Below are 13,610 nucleotides of genomic sequence, written 5' to 3'. Positions count from 1 at the left end.
TCCTGAAGTGGACTTTAAGGCCATATTTGAAATGGGATATAAAGAAGTGGAGGGAGTGATCAGAGACGCACAGCAAGTGATTGTGAACGAGCCCCGAGGCACATGCCAAGGCTCCCCTTATTAGAAAACCTGAGAGACTGTCAACAGCACATCCACAGGGACCCATAACAAAGCTCACCCCATGAAATGCTTCAAAGACACGCTCTCATTTGAATAAGTTCAGATGAGCACCGTTCCGCACTCTCTCCCACCCTGTGCATGAGGTGTTGTATCCGCGCATGGCGTTGAATCCCAAACAGGACAACAGGCGCTCTGACCTCCCTACCAATAAATTCTGGTGCATCTCCTGGGAGGTAGCGAGCCGGTGAGCTCTTAAATAGCAGGTAAGGGACAAGCGTGAAGATTGTGTTTACCAGCCAAGGACAAGGGAGGCAAATCTCTCAGGGCGGGGAAAAACACTGCACAATAGATCTTGGCAGCACCTGTTAAAACATTTAACAGGAAGACTTTTCAAAAAGCCATTTCTTTACTCGAAAGGTTAAGAGTGGATCTCAGGGAAATAGAACTAGAGGAGAAGGAAGCAACAGTAGAAAGGGATAAGTCTCTATGTTTTCACTAACAATTAATTAGTAATGTTGGACAAATCTGACAATAATAAATAATAGCTGCATACAAATTAAGCAACACCTTAAGGTCTTTCTTTTAATAATTGTTCAATAAGACTGCTTTGGTTAAACCCTGACGCGGGTGCATTATGAAAGAACAAACATTGAGTGAAGGACTTTGAAGCAGACCTTGGCTGTCATTGTGTTTCCGGCTGAAAAATGTATTCAGTGAATTATTAATTCTTTAAAAATGCTGGTTCTAATAGTTGTTTGGGCAATTACCACTGCATAATGTGTATGCGTGTAAAATTCCAATTGTGCATTTATTTTTGTATTGCTCTCTGTCTTTTGTCAGTGTTAGGCAAGATAACTTTAATCAGTAAACTTCACGAGTAGTGGAACTAAATCCCGGTTGGTCTGGTAATAACACGGTCTTACAGTTTCCCAGTTCATTCAACCTCTCCTGCTCTATACTTCATCACATTTTCACGTCACTGTTTTAACGTTATTCGACATTTTCACACTGTTCTACTGACATTATCTGTTTCATTTCTTTAAGTCCTGAAGTTCTTATGGCTTAATTCATCTGTTTACTCTCTATGTTGGTTAATTGAGTCGAGTAACACCGATATATTGCACAATAAGTGTGTGTGTGGGGTTAATGCCTGAGGTAGAAAGATTGTTGTCTTAATATTTACATAACATTAGTGAATTGAAACGCAAATTAATATTTACTTTTGCTGATTTTCATAGGAATTCAGAAACATATTGCTCTACCTCTGGATGAAATCAAATCATTCTGACCAAAACTAAAATGGGCAGGAATTAGAGTGTGGGGGGGATTAACTAAAGCTCTGTACTTTACTTTATGTAACTTCTACTCCACTTCGATTCAGAGGGAAATATTGTAGTTTTTATTCAACTATATTAATTTAAAAAGTGTAGTTGCTAGTGACTTTTTAGTTGACAAAAACTTAATATGATAAATATGATAAATTGTAATCGAAGATAAAAACCAGTGTTTCCCACATTTTAGTGTGTGCTTGTGTCAAGCTGTGTCATTGGGCTTTTACCCTCAATTTACATGTTTTGAATACTTATTATGATATTTGTCCTGTGTGGTATTGGCACGTTTACTCGAGTTACAGACACCACTGTGTAGCCTGACAAGAATAAGGGAAAGCCATGAAAATCCTCGTAGAAGTATGCTGCTCTGTTGTCACAGTCATGAGAAATGTGTTCCCTTCAGAGACAAGTTAGAAAGATTGTTCTGTACAAGGTCACACCTATCGACCTGCCTCTGATGGATTTGCTATTTAGCCCACATCTCCTCTACAGCCTTACTCGCATCACAACCATTTGAAGTCCTGTCACACTCAGAGACGGAAAATATTCTACTTGGGAGATTGGCATTTTCATTTGGGAAGAAACTATACGCCGGCAAAGTGCTGTCGTCATGCTGGAGCTCTCACATTATGTCTAGACCAAAATGATGGGCATTCCTGGTTCCCATTACATGTTTTTTAAGTCATTAAAATATTGTTGATCTGCAGAACAGGTGACCTTAGCATCAATTCTGAAATAATAACATACTCAATACTACATTACTATATGGCTGCTTCACTCTGCAGCACCAAAGCTAGCTCACATTCGTCTGACTCAGGATCTATATTGAATTTATACATTTCCAAAAAACAGTCAGTACGGGCAGCAGACATGGTTGGAGGCAATTGTTCTTCTACTTATGTGAGCTAAATCCCACATTTGAGCTGAAAATTGATGATGTCACACATCAGTGGTCTAATCCTTTGAGTTGAAGCAGCTCTCCAATAAATATATATATATATATATATGTATGTATGTGTAGAGTGTCTACAGTCAGCTGGAGGTTTAGGCGCCTGCTGTTGTCCACTACCAGTTACGAGTTGTTTTTCTGATTTGAAATGCTCACAATGCAAAATTAAATGACATGGTAATCGAAGCTTTTGTGCTCATTCAGCCACACTCTCGCACATAATAAGTAATTTACCCAGGACGTACAGCACAAAAGGCTATCTCTGTTTATGTGATGAGAAACATTTAGTTTAGAGGACATTATGTTCTGGAATAAGAACTCATTTTTGTTCCAGCCTTCAAGACTCTTCACGTTTCATAACCATATCCATTGTGAATTTCATTGAACAGCCTAATCACTTCAGCCCATTTTGATGAAAGACAGCTGTAGAAAAAGCCAGAGCCCTCTACCTCTGACTGTAACTGCATTTGTTGACAATAAATTCCAGTAAATGAATACTGCGGACAGAAGCGGGGAATATTTCTGCTTTTAAATGTGAAAAACTAGGGAAGCAATTCCCATTGAGGCCCGGAAATTAAACCGCTCGGGGACGGTGGTAAACTGAAAGCTTCAGCTTCAGAGAAGTAAATTGAAAGATATTGAGCATTTGACCATGAGCCTGCCAGGCTGCACTTTAATGGGTCATTTTACATCTGTATGGCTCTGTTGAAGGAGGCGTCGCAGCACGTCTCTCCTTTGAAAAGAATGAATTGACCCTCACCTTGATCACACAGACGCACAGGCTCAGCGAGAATGTGTGTGCTCGATGCCTTGACATAATGAAGAGAGGACGGGTGCTGCTACGCTCTATCCTCCTGAACCAAGTTTGCATTGTATGCATGCCAGGGCAGGCTGAAAGGGAGGGAGAGACATGGGGGCATTCACTGGGAAGATGATGAGTCAGTGTCCTGTATTAAGCTGCAGTGAACCGCAGGGGATCAGTGAAGGGACAGACCACCGGACCCTGACACAACCAACAAAACCTTCTCTGAGAATTACACTCAATGCCTGTTAGGCATTCCATTTGGGTACATTTGTGGTTTACAACTTAAATTCATAGTCATTTTGGAATCAACGGGTGGTTGATTTCAAACAAAGGGAGGCTTATCATTTCTTTCCTGCTGTTGATTGTGTCAGCTATAGCCTGACTTTAGATGGAGTAAGCTTAATGAGTTGGTTGATGCTGCCTGTCTGACATTTGAATGTTTCCAGCTACCTAATAAGACAAGAACCCAGAAGTCTTAAATATGAACTTGATGGCTTCATAGCTGGTACACGATGTTGTGCCAAAAGACTGAGGTTGAGGAAACAACAAATGTCAAGGCAGAAATTCAGGATCCTCAGCAGTTGATGATCCATGCAGAAGACATGCAAATACAGAATCAGTGTTGCTCTTGCAATGTGTTGTTGTTGTTTCTTGCAGTATAGACAAGTATAATGAGGAATATAACATCAGATCCAGGACCGACTTCCATAGACTGGGAGAAATATCCTCACACAGTTGATTTGCTAGCTGTGATTGGGTCTCTTTTTTTGTTTTTGATCCAATTAAAACTTAACGATCTTCGGGGTAATAGCGTGAATTCTACATGAACTCCCCAATACTTGTTTCTGTCCTATCCTTCAGTTGCTGCTGTTATAAATGAAATCCCTAGTTCAAAAAATTAAAGCTAGGCTTTGTAATCTCCTTCAAAAACAGTTTTGTTTTATTGACAGAAATCAATATATCAAATGCTCTCACAAAAAAATTAAGAAATCCGGTATCCGTGGTTGTCACAGCACCGTATTAAGCCCGTCCAATCCTTTCATGTGGCCTATGTACCATGTTTTTGTGTCTATGTGACTAATTGGAACAATATTTTAAACTGGTCGAGTATTGAGGGAGTACGCTGCAGACGTCAGGAGCTAAACAGGATGCGATGTGCTTGGTGCAACTCCTCGCTGTCAGTGTTCGTCCACCTAAATTTTTAGTTTTTGAAACTGATGACAACATTACGGAAATGACCCTACAGAAAAATAAAATGTTTGTTATTTTGTCATGTGACACCGGTGCTGTCAGAGTTTGTTGTGTTAAAGTACAGACAGCATAGCTTAGTGCTATCTAAAAGAATGTCTATGTCATGGCTGAATACCTGATTCCATAATGTGGATGAGATGCAAGATCTTCTGGAGACATCCTCATCTTCGCAGCAGTTAAAGTAGGTCTTCAACCAGTGTAGCTCTTGCTCAAGCTCGTGCCAAAGCGGAAGCTGCACCCACAGGAGCGACCTATGCAAAGCATCAAATAGATATGCAAGTGGAAAAAGCAAGCATAAAGGCTACATTGAATGCATGATAAGATCAGTGTGAAGCTGAGGCTGCAGATTTAGAGAAGTGAGTCGCTCTCCATCACCGAAGCAGTCAGTATGTCATACTGGTGATTATGTCCGAACAACTGCTTCCATATACACAATAACACAAACTCAGTAAACCAGCTTCCACATCGCTCCCTATCAGAGGCCCCCAAGTGTATCTGACATATATATACTGTATATATATATATATATATATCTATATATAGATATATATATATATCTGGCACGTCAAGATCTTGTCAAAACTGTGCTGAAAGTGCTTGATAACCAGCCTGCTAGTTATCTATCCTGTAAATGTAACTTTAACAATGCGGTAGAAGGGCTAAATCACAAACTTAGCTAAGAAATGGACTTGCTCATTACGTGTCTTTTGTTCCTCAAAGACTTCATGCTTCCTTACCTTCACTTTAGCTGTGTTCAAAGGTGACAGTCGTTCATCCAAACGATGGAAAGGCAAACCTATAGTGGTCAGTACGTCTGAAGTAGAAACCCCTCCTCCACAGACTCCCCTAAAGGGTCTGTCGTGGATACAGATAAGCAGTATCCTCTCCACAAGAGACGTCATTCCCTCAAGAAGTCTCAAGTTTTTCAAGAAAAAGTTCATGCAGATCGAAGGATTACCTTGTAATTCTCCTATGACATAGCTTATTGGTCCTGTATTTGTATGTTGTGGTAAAAAGATTTCATTATAGTCCTTAAGTTCAGCTTTATTTTACTTTGCGTTGTGATTGAGCATTTTCTTTTGTATATCTTTGCTCTTTTGTCCACGGTTTTACACTGAATCCTATTAAACTGCCAAATACAACACATCAAATTGGAGCTTGATTAGGAGAGTTTTCAGCTGTCCGTGTAGCTGAGTACGCGTTCATCGGGACAACACTTAGCAAGGACAGAACACAAGATTTCCAACAGAGACTCCTCCCAGCGAGACGCACACAACAAACGGACCGGATCAAGCAAAAGGTACGGAAACATGTTTTATTTCTTTGTAGGGTTCTTTCCATAATCTTGCCAGACAATCTGAACCTGTCAGTAGCAAAAACAAGCACTTTCAGTGGATGTAAATTGAAGGTGAGGAGTTGCCCCGAGCGACATTGCAGCCTGTTTAGATGGCTGCCGTCTGCAGCGTTCTCCCTCAATACTGGACCAATGTCAAAAGCTGTTGTCCCCATTAGTCACTTAGGCATAAAACATGGGAACATAGGGTCCAGGTTGATAAATACCACAGCTAACATTTAAGTGATTTTATGTCAAACTACAATTCAATAGAGTCAGAACAAATATTCAGCAAATCAGCACTAGAGTATACAAAAGAGATGAGTTTTGATTAACATGAAGAGTAGATAGATTTTAAAGTTCACCTTGTTGATTGCACTATTCTCTGCATTGTGACCTTAATCTCCATATGAAGATGAAAGTGCTTCTCACCTTTTTCAGAACTGCTTTTAATGTGTGATGAACGTTGCGTGTTCTGTGTTTTTAGTGCGTAGCTTTTTTTTACGATGATTTTAATGTTTGCAAAATGTCTTTGAGTATCTTGAAAAGCGCTCTATAAATAAAATGTATTATAATAAATTCACAAATATCAGCACTGAAAAAATAGCTTAAGTCTTAATGAAAACCTTTAGCCTTGATCAGCATGTGATATATATATGCTAGCAGTCATTTTGGAATGAAATGTGTCTGTTGTTAGTCTCTTTCCATCTTCTTCTTCTTCGGTTATTGATTCCCTCGGGTCTCACAGACAGACTTCATCAAAGAATAAGCCTCAACTTGTTGCATCCAGCTTTTGATTTAACAAGTGTAGGTGGAGAGAGCGTGAGGGCTGGTGATGATAGTACAAACAAGTAAATTAGCATTTTTTGTGGGTGGGAAACAGTTATCCTCCTTACTACCTTTTACACTATTGGGCCCTTAACTGCTGCAGTTAACAGAGTCACCAGTGAGTGTTATCGAAGGCTGAACGTATAGCTTCAATACAAAACAGTTTTGTAATGAACTTGTGCTGAACCTGAACATACTCGAGCACTATGATTCAGCTGTGGTTCAGCATGGGCAAGCTGACATTTCCCCAGGTCTTATGAGTCATGCAAGACGGTAGACGGATTGTTTGGCCACCCACCTCTGCAGCACATCGTTTTTCATGACAAACAGAGAAGCAAATCAGTATCATGGAGCGATAAGAGACCCGAGCAGAACACACACCAGAGCAGCTGACATGAAAGATGGGACAGTATAGTCTCAGGCCGAGGCTTAAGTCTCCACTAATAGTTGTATGTTGTGTTAAAATGCTGAACATTTAATAATAAATGTATAACTCACCGTAACATAAGCAATACGAGGGCTTTTTAAATTGCGTAATGTACAGTCATTTTCTACAATTATAACTTCTTCCATGAAGGAATATTTTGTGATTACACGTCTTTTACTATCTTGTCATTCATTATTTCTTTATACAGCACACCTCCACATATGAGTTAAAGATGTTAACAAATACATTAATGAACAACTTTGTTGAATTGTTCCACAGAGAATGAGAAAACTGTAACGACATTAACTGATTGATAATGATTAAAGCATTAACTCTAATTAAATTGTACATATAAACATTTATTTGAATACTGCATAAGTTCCTCTTATGTGATAGCATTTTATGGGCACTTTATTGGGCTAGAGATCTTTATTTCTGGGAAAAATCACACGGACAATACTGCTTTCCTCCCAGACGTACATACATACTGTAGCTTGAAGTAGAAAGGACAAAAACCTGTTTGGTGTTCAGTTAGTTGCTCTAACCCTTTTGCAAAATTAGCATAATCTTGTGAGTGCGAGATGCAAAGATGGGATGCATTACACTCCCAAGTCATAACTTGGCTGGTTCTTCAAATATGATATCAAAATGTGACTAATAATCAGAGGCATATTTTACTGCGGAGGATAATAAAGAGATCTGTATCTGGTTCAATCAAAGGAGCAGTCGTACTCCAGCGGCCACTCAACTACCAGCATTGAAGAGGCAATTTCATAAGAACTAATTGGTCAACTGTATGTTGCAATTAGCTGTGCACATTGTGATCAATGTGTTGTTGTTGTTGTTGACGGTTCTTGAGCTTCATTTGAAGAAGCAACACCATGTCAAGATTACCCAAATGTGATAATAAATAATAAAAAAAACGTTAATTTCTCCAAACTAAAGGCAGTGAAATTACATAGTGACATTATACGAGACATTTTTTTTATATAGTCATTCTGACGTTCATTCCTTTTTATTTAAGTTTTCATTGTAAACCAACGCAATTTACATTCATCGTTGCTCACCAAAACACTTTGAGTCCCATTTTCCTGAAATAGGCTTTTGCACAAGTAGTCTTTCTGGCATGTCCCAATCGGGAAAGCACTGATTTAAATAATAATATGAAGGACTCACTGTTATCAGCATGCACACTACCAAGACCCTGAAGGTGATGCAGGTAAATTGAGATTTGATTATTAGCCGATTAGACCGTTTTTCAAAAGTGTCTGATGTCTCCCTGACATTCCTGTGAGCTTTGTTGCAGCTGTTGCGGAGGGAAAAATAACACCTTTAATTGCCTCCATTTGGCCATGCAAGTGTGCCAGCTGACTGTTATCTAGCGGCAAGGCCATGAAAACTTGAAGTAATGTGCAAGCAGCATTTGAGGAAGCGGCTTTGATTTTGAATCTGCAGGTCATTCAGATGTTGTAAAATCTTTTTTCACAGCTTCCACGTGTTGACAGAGACAGTACAGTAGTATCATTTGGGTTCAGCTGCTCTAATAAACCATGTGAAATATGTATTCAATTGCTCAGTACTGTTAACGATCCTGGGAGACGTGGTATTTGATTTACACGCTGCAGGGCCGAAGGTCAAACTAGGCATGCACCGTTGAAAACCACGGTTCGGAGCGCACCCCGTCTTATTGATGTGTGGAGTCAGGCGACATGACATAATTGCAGCATGTCTCCACCCACCTTCAACCTGAGCAGGTCTCATTATCAGCGGGAAGTTGTCTTCTTTTTTTCTTCAATGATGCTATACAGCCTTTTACACATTACTGTGCTCATAGTAAGAACGTCCTTGCACTATAGAATAAGCACCACACGTTGTCAAGACGTCCACAAGGTTCCATTAATTAGCGCCATTTAATATACAATGTGTTATTTTGAATAAAGGCATGAAGCAGAACCGTTTAATCAGTGAATGACAGCCGTGGTAGAGGCCCACTCAACGGTCCAAGTGCTTTTCAGACCCACCAGTTACTGAAGAATGGCAAAAGAACCCTCACGTTTCTTCCCCTCTATTTTTTGTTCTGTGCCACCAAATACCACTTGATGTTGCTGAGCAACTAATGACAGAAAAGAACAAGGCGGAGAATAGAAAAGGAATAACACAGCAGAGGGAATGACAGAGGAAGGACGAGACAGCAATAGCAAAAACGGCAGGAAAGTAACTCTGGAACAGAGAAGACAGACAACAGAGGAAAGGGGGAGTAGAGTGAGCACTAATGGGAACAATTTGAATTCAGATTGGATATTGGTCCGTCCATGCTGTCAAGCTATGACATGAAAAACATGAAACATGCATATCTTTTTCTAGGAGCTGTGGAAACTATTGTCTCTTATGGTAGCAGAGGAAGAAGAGAGGGGCTCAGGAAACCAAAGTGTACATGTAACACATTTCTGTAATGATCAATGCATTTCTAACTAAAACTGTCACGATTAGGCTTCGCCTCTGTGTTCTGTGTCTTTGTGTAGCTCCACACCCTCCTCATTCTACCCTTCAGCCACTCCCTTCACCTGCTCCTGATCTACTAATCAAGCACTCCCTCCTCATTAGCACAACTCCCCTCACCTGTTCTAGCCACTATTTAAACCCCTGTCACACGATCATTCATCCTGCCATGTCTACCCGCCCGTTCGGCTTGTCCTGTTCCCGGTTTCCCCCATCTGCCTGCCCTGTCTCGTCCTGCTGGATTTCCCCCCCTTGTCTCTTGTCTCGTCCGTGGATTCCCTGTCGTGTCCTGTGAGTCTCCTGTGAGTCTCGTCTGAGTCTCCTGTCTTGGTTTCCTGTAAATAAATATATGTCGCACGCTACTCTGCCTGGTGTGCGTCTGAGTCCTCCACCATGACCCGTGACAAAAAACAAGTATATATGTTCTAACAGGACATACACTATCACATACTGTACAGATATACATGTTGCATACATAGATGTGGTCGGTGTTTAGTGCCATTGCCTGTGTGTGTTTGTGTTAACTGTGCTTCTTCCGTGGTTTTCTGCGTGGATGATTGTTCATTATCGTCTTGATGCGTTTCGGTCCTTGTGCTTGATGTTTTTGTCTTATGACCCAAAGTGCCATTATGATGCGTTTGTAATGACGGGTGATGTAAACTGGAAGTCTGTGGAAAAGTTGTATTGCTTTATTCTGTATTATCTGTAGCTGGCAGCAATAATGTTGAAGAGCGTCGGATGCATGACAGGTAGAGTTTCATCTGTGCTTTTTGTTCCACCATTTTATACTTTAGCATTTTACTTTAGAATGTTACTCTGAGGAAAACTGACTCCTGCCCCTTTTCGTGCAGAAATGCCTCTTCAAAAGCATTCATTGGACCGGAGTATGTTTCCTGTTGGAGTATCTCTTTGCTTCATGTCACAGCAAAGATGCACTTATAGGCCATTCAAGTGCAATCCTTAAATCAAACCCCCTCAAAGTCCAAGTGCCCCCCAGGTGCTTCTTTGGTTGCCTCAAATACCCCTCTGGTTTGTACAAGTGCTGCCATGGTGTGACCTTCTACCAAAAGCTTACAGCACATGACACCCTTACTTATCTGAAGGGACTCTTAACTCTTGCTTCATTTTTTTTGCCCTAATGTCACAAGAAACATTTGTTTGTGTATAGTTCTCTGTATGCGAGTGTGTACAATACTCATCCTACACTCATTGCACCACGGATGCACACCCCCAACCCAATTTTGGCCCCTTTTACATATTTGTCCATGACCCTTATTGACTGCACGCCAGTTTGTCTTTTGTGTTCTACTTTATTGAACACATTTTCATGACAAAATATCTTAGTCATGGATATTTATTTGTGTTTTGGTGTTGTTAAGGTGGGATGTCACTGCACTAAGACGGGCTGATTATTAGAGTTATTGTTCCTTTTGCTTCCCGAGCTTTGTTGAGGCTTTAGCACGGTGCAGTCAGGTTGCTTATTGCTCAAGCTCTCAGATGTTTTGTTGTTGTGTGTTTCTTGCGGTTTGACAGAAAAACATACTGAAAATAGGACAAAAAAAATTGAAGAAAGTAAGACATGTAGAAAGTGAACTTTCCATCTTGGATGTATATTTTATATTTTAACAAAATCTTCAGAATGAATTCTCTGAATAAGGCTATTTGTGTAGCTCTATCTTAACATGTACAAGCGGTTCACCATGAAAAAGCCATCAGTTTAAAGTCTTTAACTTTTTGCCACAGGAGTGCCTTGGACGTTCTTTTTTTGTGTCCCCCACCTTCGTTATACACTTGTTTGAACTTCCGAGCACTCTGGACCTTTACTTTTTTTTTTTTTTTTTTTTTCTGGACATTTGCTTTTTAGACAATCTTAATTGTTCCACCTTCTGTAATTTGTCATTACGGTCCTAATTGGTACTGCTGTTAATTATAGAATTGGTTTTGCAGATAATTCTTCAGTACAACACAAATCTTTCACCTGTAGCATGGGCTTGTAGGTTTTATTATGTCTCACCATATGGTGGATTTCCATCCACCTGTTTTTATCCAAATTTTCAATTCACACTAAATGTTTCTACAACTGGTAAAAAAAGATCTAACTAATAATGATGAGACACAAGAAACCTGTGACCTTAACCTCCACTGATATGGAAGCTCTACGGAAGAGATGAAAAATAGTGGCAGATTAATTAAAGCAGTCAACTGATCTGATGCAACCTTCCTCACATTAATACACAAAACAAACATTTCTCATTGTCATATTTCCCTTGTGTTTTCTACATTGTTTTTCACCATTTGAGATTTGACTGCGCTCTTATAATTATGCCATTGTGTTGCGCCCTCTTCTTCTACAATGGTATGATAGTTTTCAACCAACTCCTAATAATCACATAATGGTCGTTGATGGAAACAGGCATTTATTTGCATTTTCTTTTGCTGATTTTCTCAAAATACATGTGTTGTAAAAAGTCTGATGCTTCTGCAGTTCTGCCATAAAATAACAGCTACACAGAATTGATTATTGTCTGTTTTTCGTTTGTGAACCATCATGTCAACCTCCCAAATCACACTGTTTACGCATCTTTTTCAGTTACTGTGGCACGCTTCAGAGTGTCTGATGTGAAGGTGAGGTTAACCTTAACTTGAACAAGCTGAATGTGGATCAAATCCATTCAAAAACACGATGAACAGAAGCCGTGTTCACTGTCTGCTTGTTGTAAGTCTCTTTACAGATACGGGCTACCTCAGGAGATATGTCAATATTCTTTAAAGTGTCACACATCTTATTAACAGAAGTGACTAGTGTTGGAGATGGGAATCCAAATGTAGGCAAAGGTTATGGTGACAACAACAGTAGTTGGACTGCTGCTCATGGCTCCCTTCAACTTTGTGAATTCTTTGAGATGATAAATAGTAATAGGCTAAAGGGAGTTCTACAATTTGGACTAAAGCCATTGGAAGACAACGCTGTGTTTAGTGTTGGTAGATGTTGTTTACCAAGACTCTAATATACCACCACATGATGCATCCTTACTCCCCAGACTACTCATTAAATGACCTCAGGGTAAATAAATGCAGACACACATACACTCACGCTTATCCCTCAGTGATGCATGATTAACCTTTAACCACCAACTTGCACCTGATAATCTGGTAAATTCAGACACCTGCAAACATTTCAACATTGTGCAGAGGATCTGCCGTTGTGTATAAACGTCCGTTTAAATAATTGTTACGTCACAAGTCTCAGTTCTGTTTTTATTTTACAGACTTTAATGAACCCAAAAGAGACAAGGACACCAGACAAGAGGCATGACGAGGAGAGTTGTGACCAGTTTCAAGGTGTAAATGAGCAGAGATGAGATGGAGGCTTTTAATAAAACAAATAGCACCATGTAATAAATGCATTATTCATATATATAAATACACACTGTATTGTAACAGCATTACACATGACCAACAGCAGACCTTGCAGTTCACAAACATGATCCAAAAGAATATAGAATTAAGTATACACATCTCCTCCAGTAGAAGGTCTGTTTGATTTTAATTACTTCAACTTAACCGTCTGAACTAGCTCTATTAAAACGTGCTCCATTAAGACTCCATTATACTGGTGTGAATAGGCATTGCATCACTCCTGGATGTTGTTTTTTTTCCTAATCTACTTTGTAGATTAGATTTAAATTCCTTTTGTCATTTCACCCAAAACCTAGAGGTCACTTGTCTAATTAACATGCAAACACTGATGTAAGCCTGCTTCCTTTTTAGTGTCAAAGTTTCCTCTTCAAACAAAAGGCTCTGAGGAGCTCATTGGTAAGCAGTGCTTAAAGTGGTGTATTGAAAAGCAGTTTCATTCCCCGCTTTAAACTATGACAGGAGAATTTTTCTATCTGCCACGGAGGGAACACAGTGTTGCAGTCTGAACACAGCATGCCACCTAAAACAGCAGACTGCTCAAAACAAACCAGATAAACCGTACGGATGAATAAGAAAATGCAGAAAATAATCCTGCTAATTAAAGTATTAAGGAACAGCATTCAGTCCGCTTTCTCAATGTAAAGGTT

Source organism: Pholis gunnellus (assembly GCF_910591455.1).
Source record: "Pholis gunnellus genome assembly, chromosome: 20".
Classification (NCBI taxonomy): Eukaryota; Metazoa; Chordata; class Actinopteri; order Perciformes; family Pholidae; genus Pholis; species Pholis gunnellus.
The sequence above is the reverse complement of the archived record's forward strand: the minus strand, read 5'-3'. Positions refer to the sequence as shown.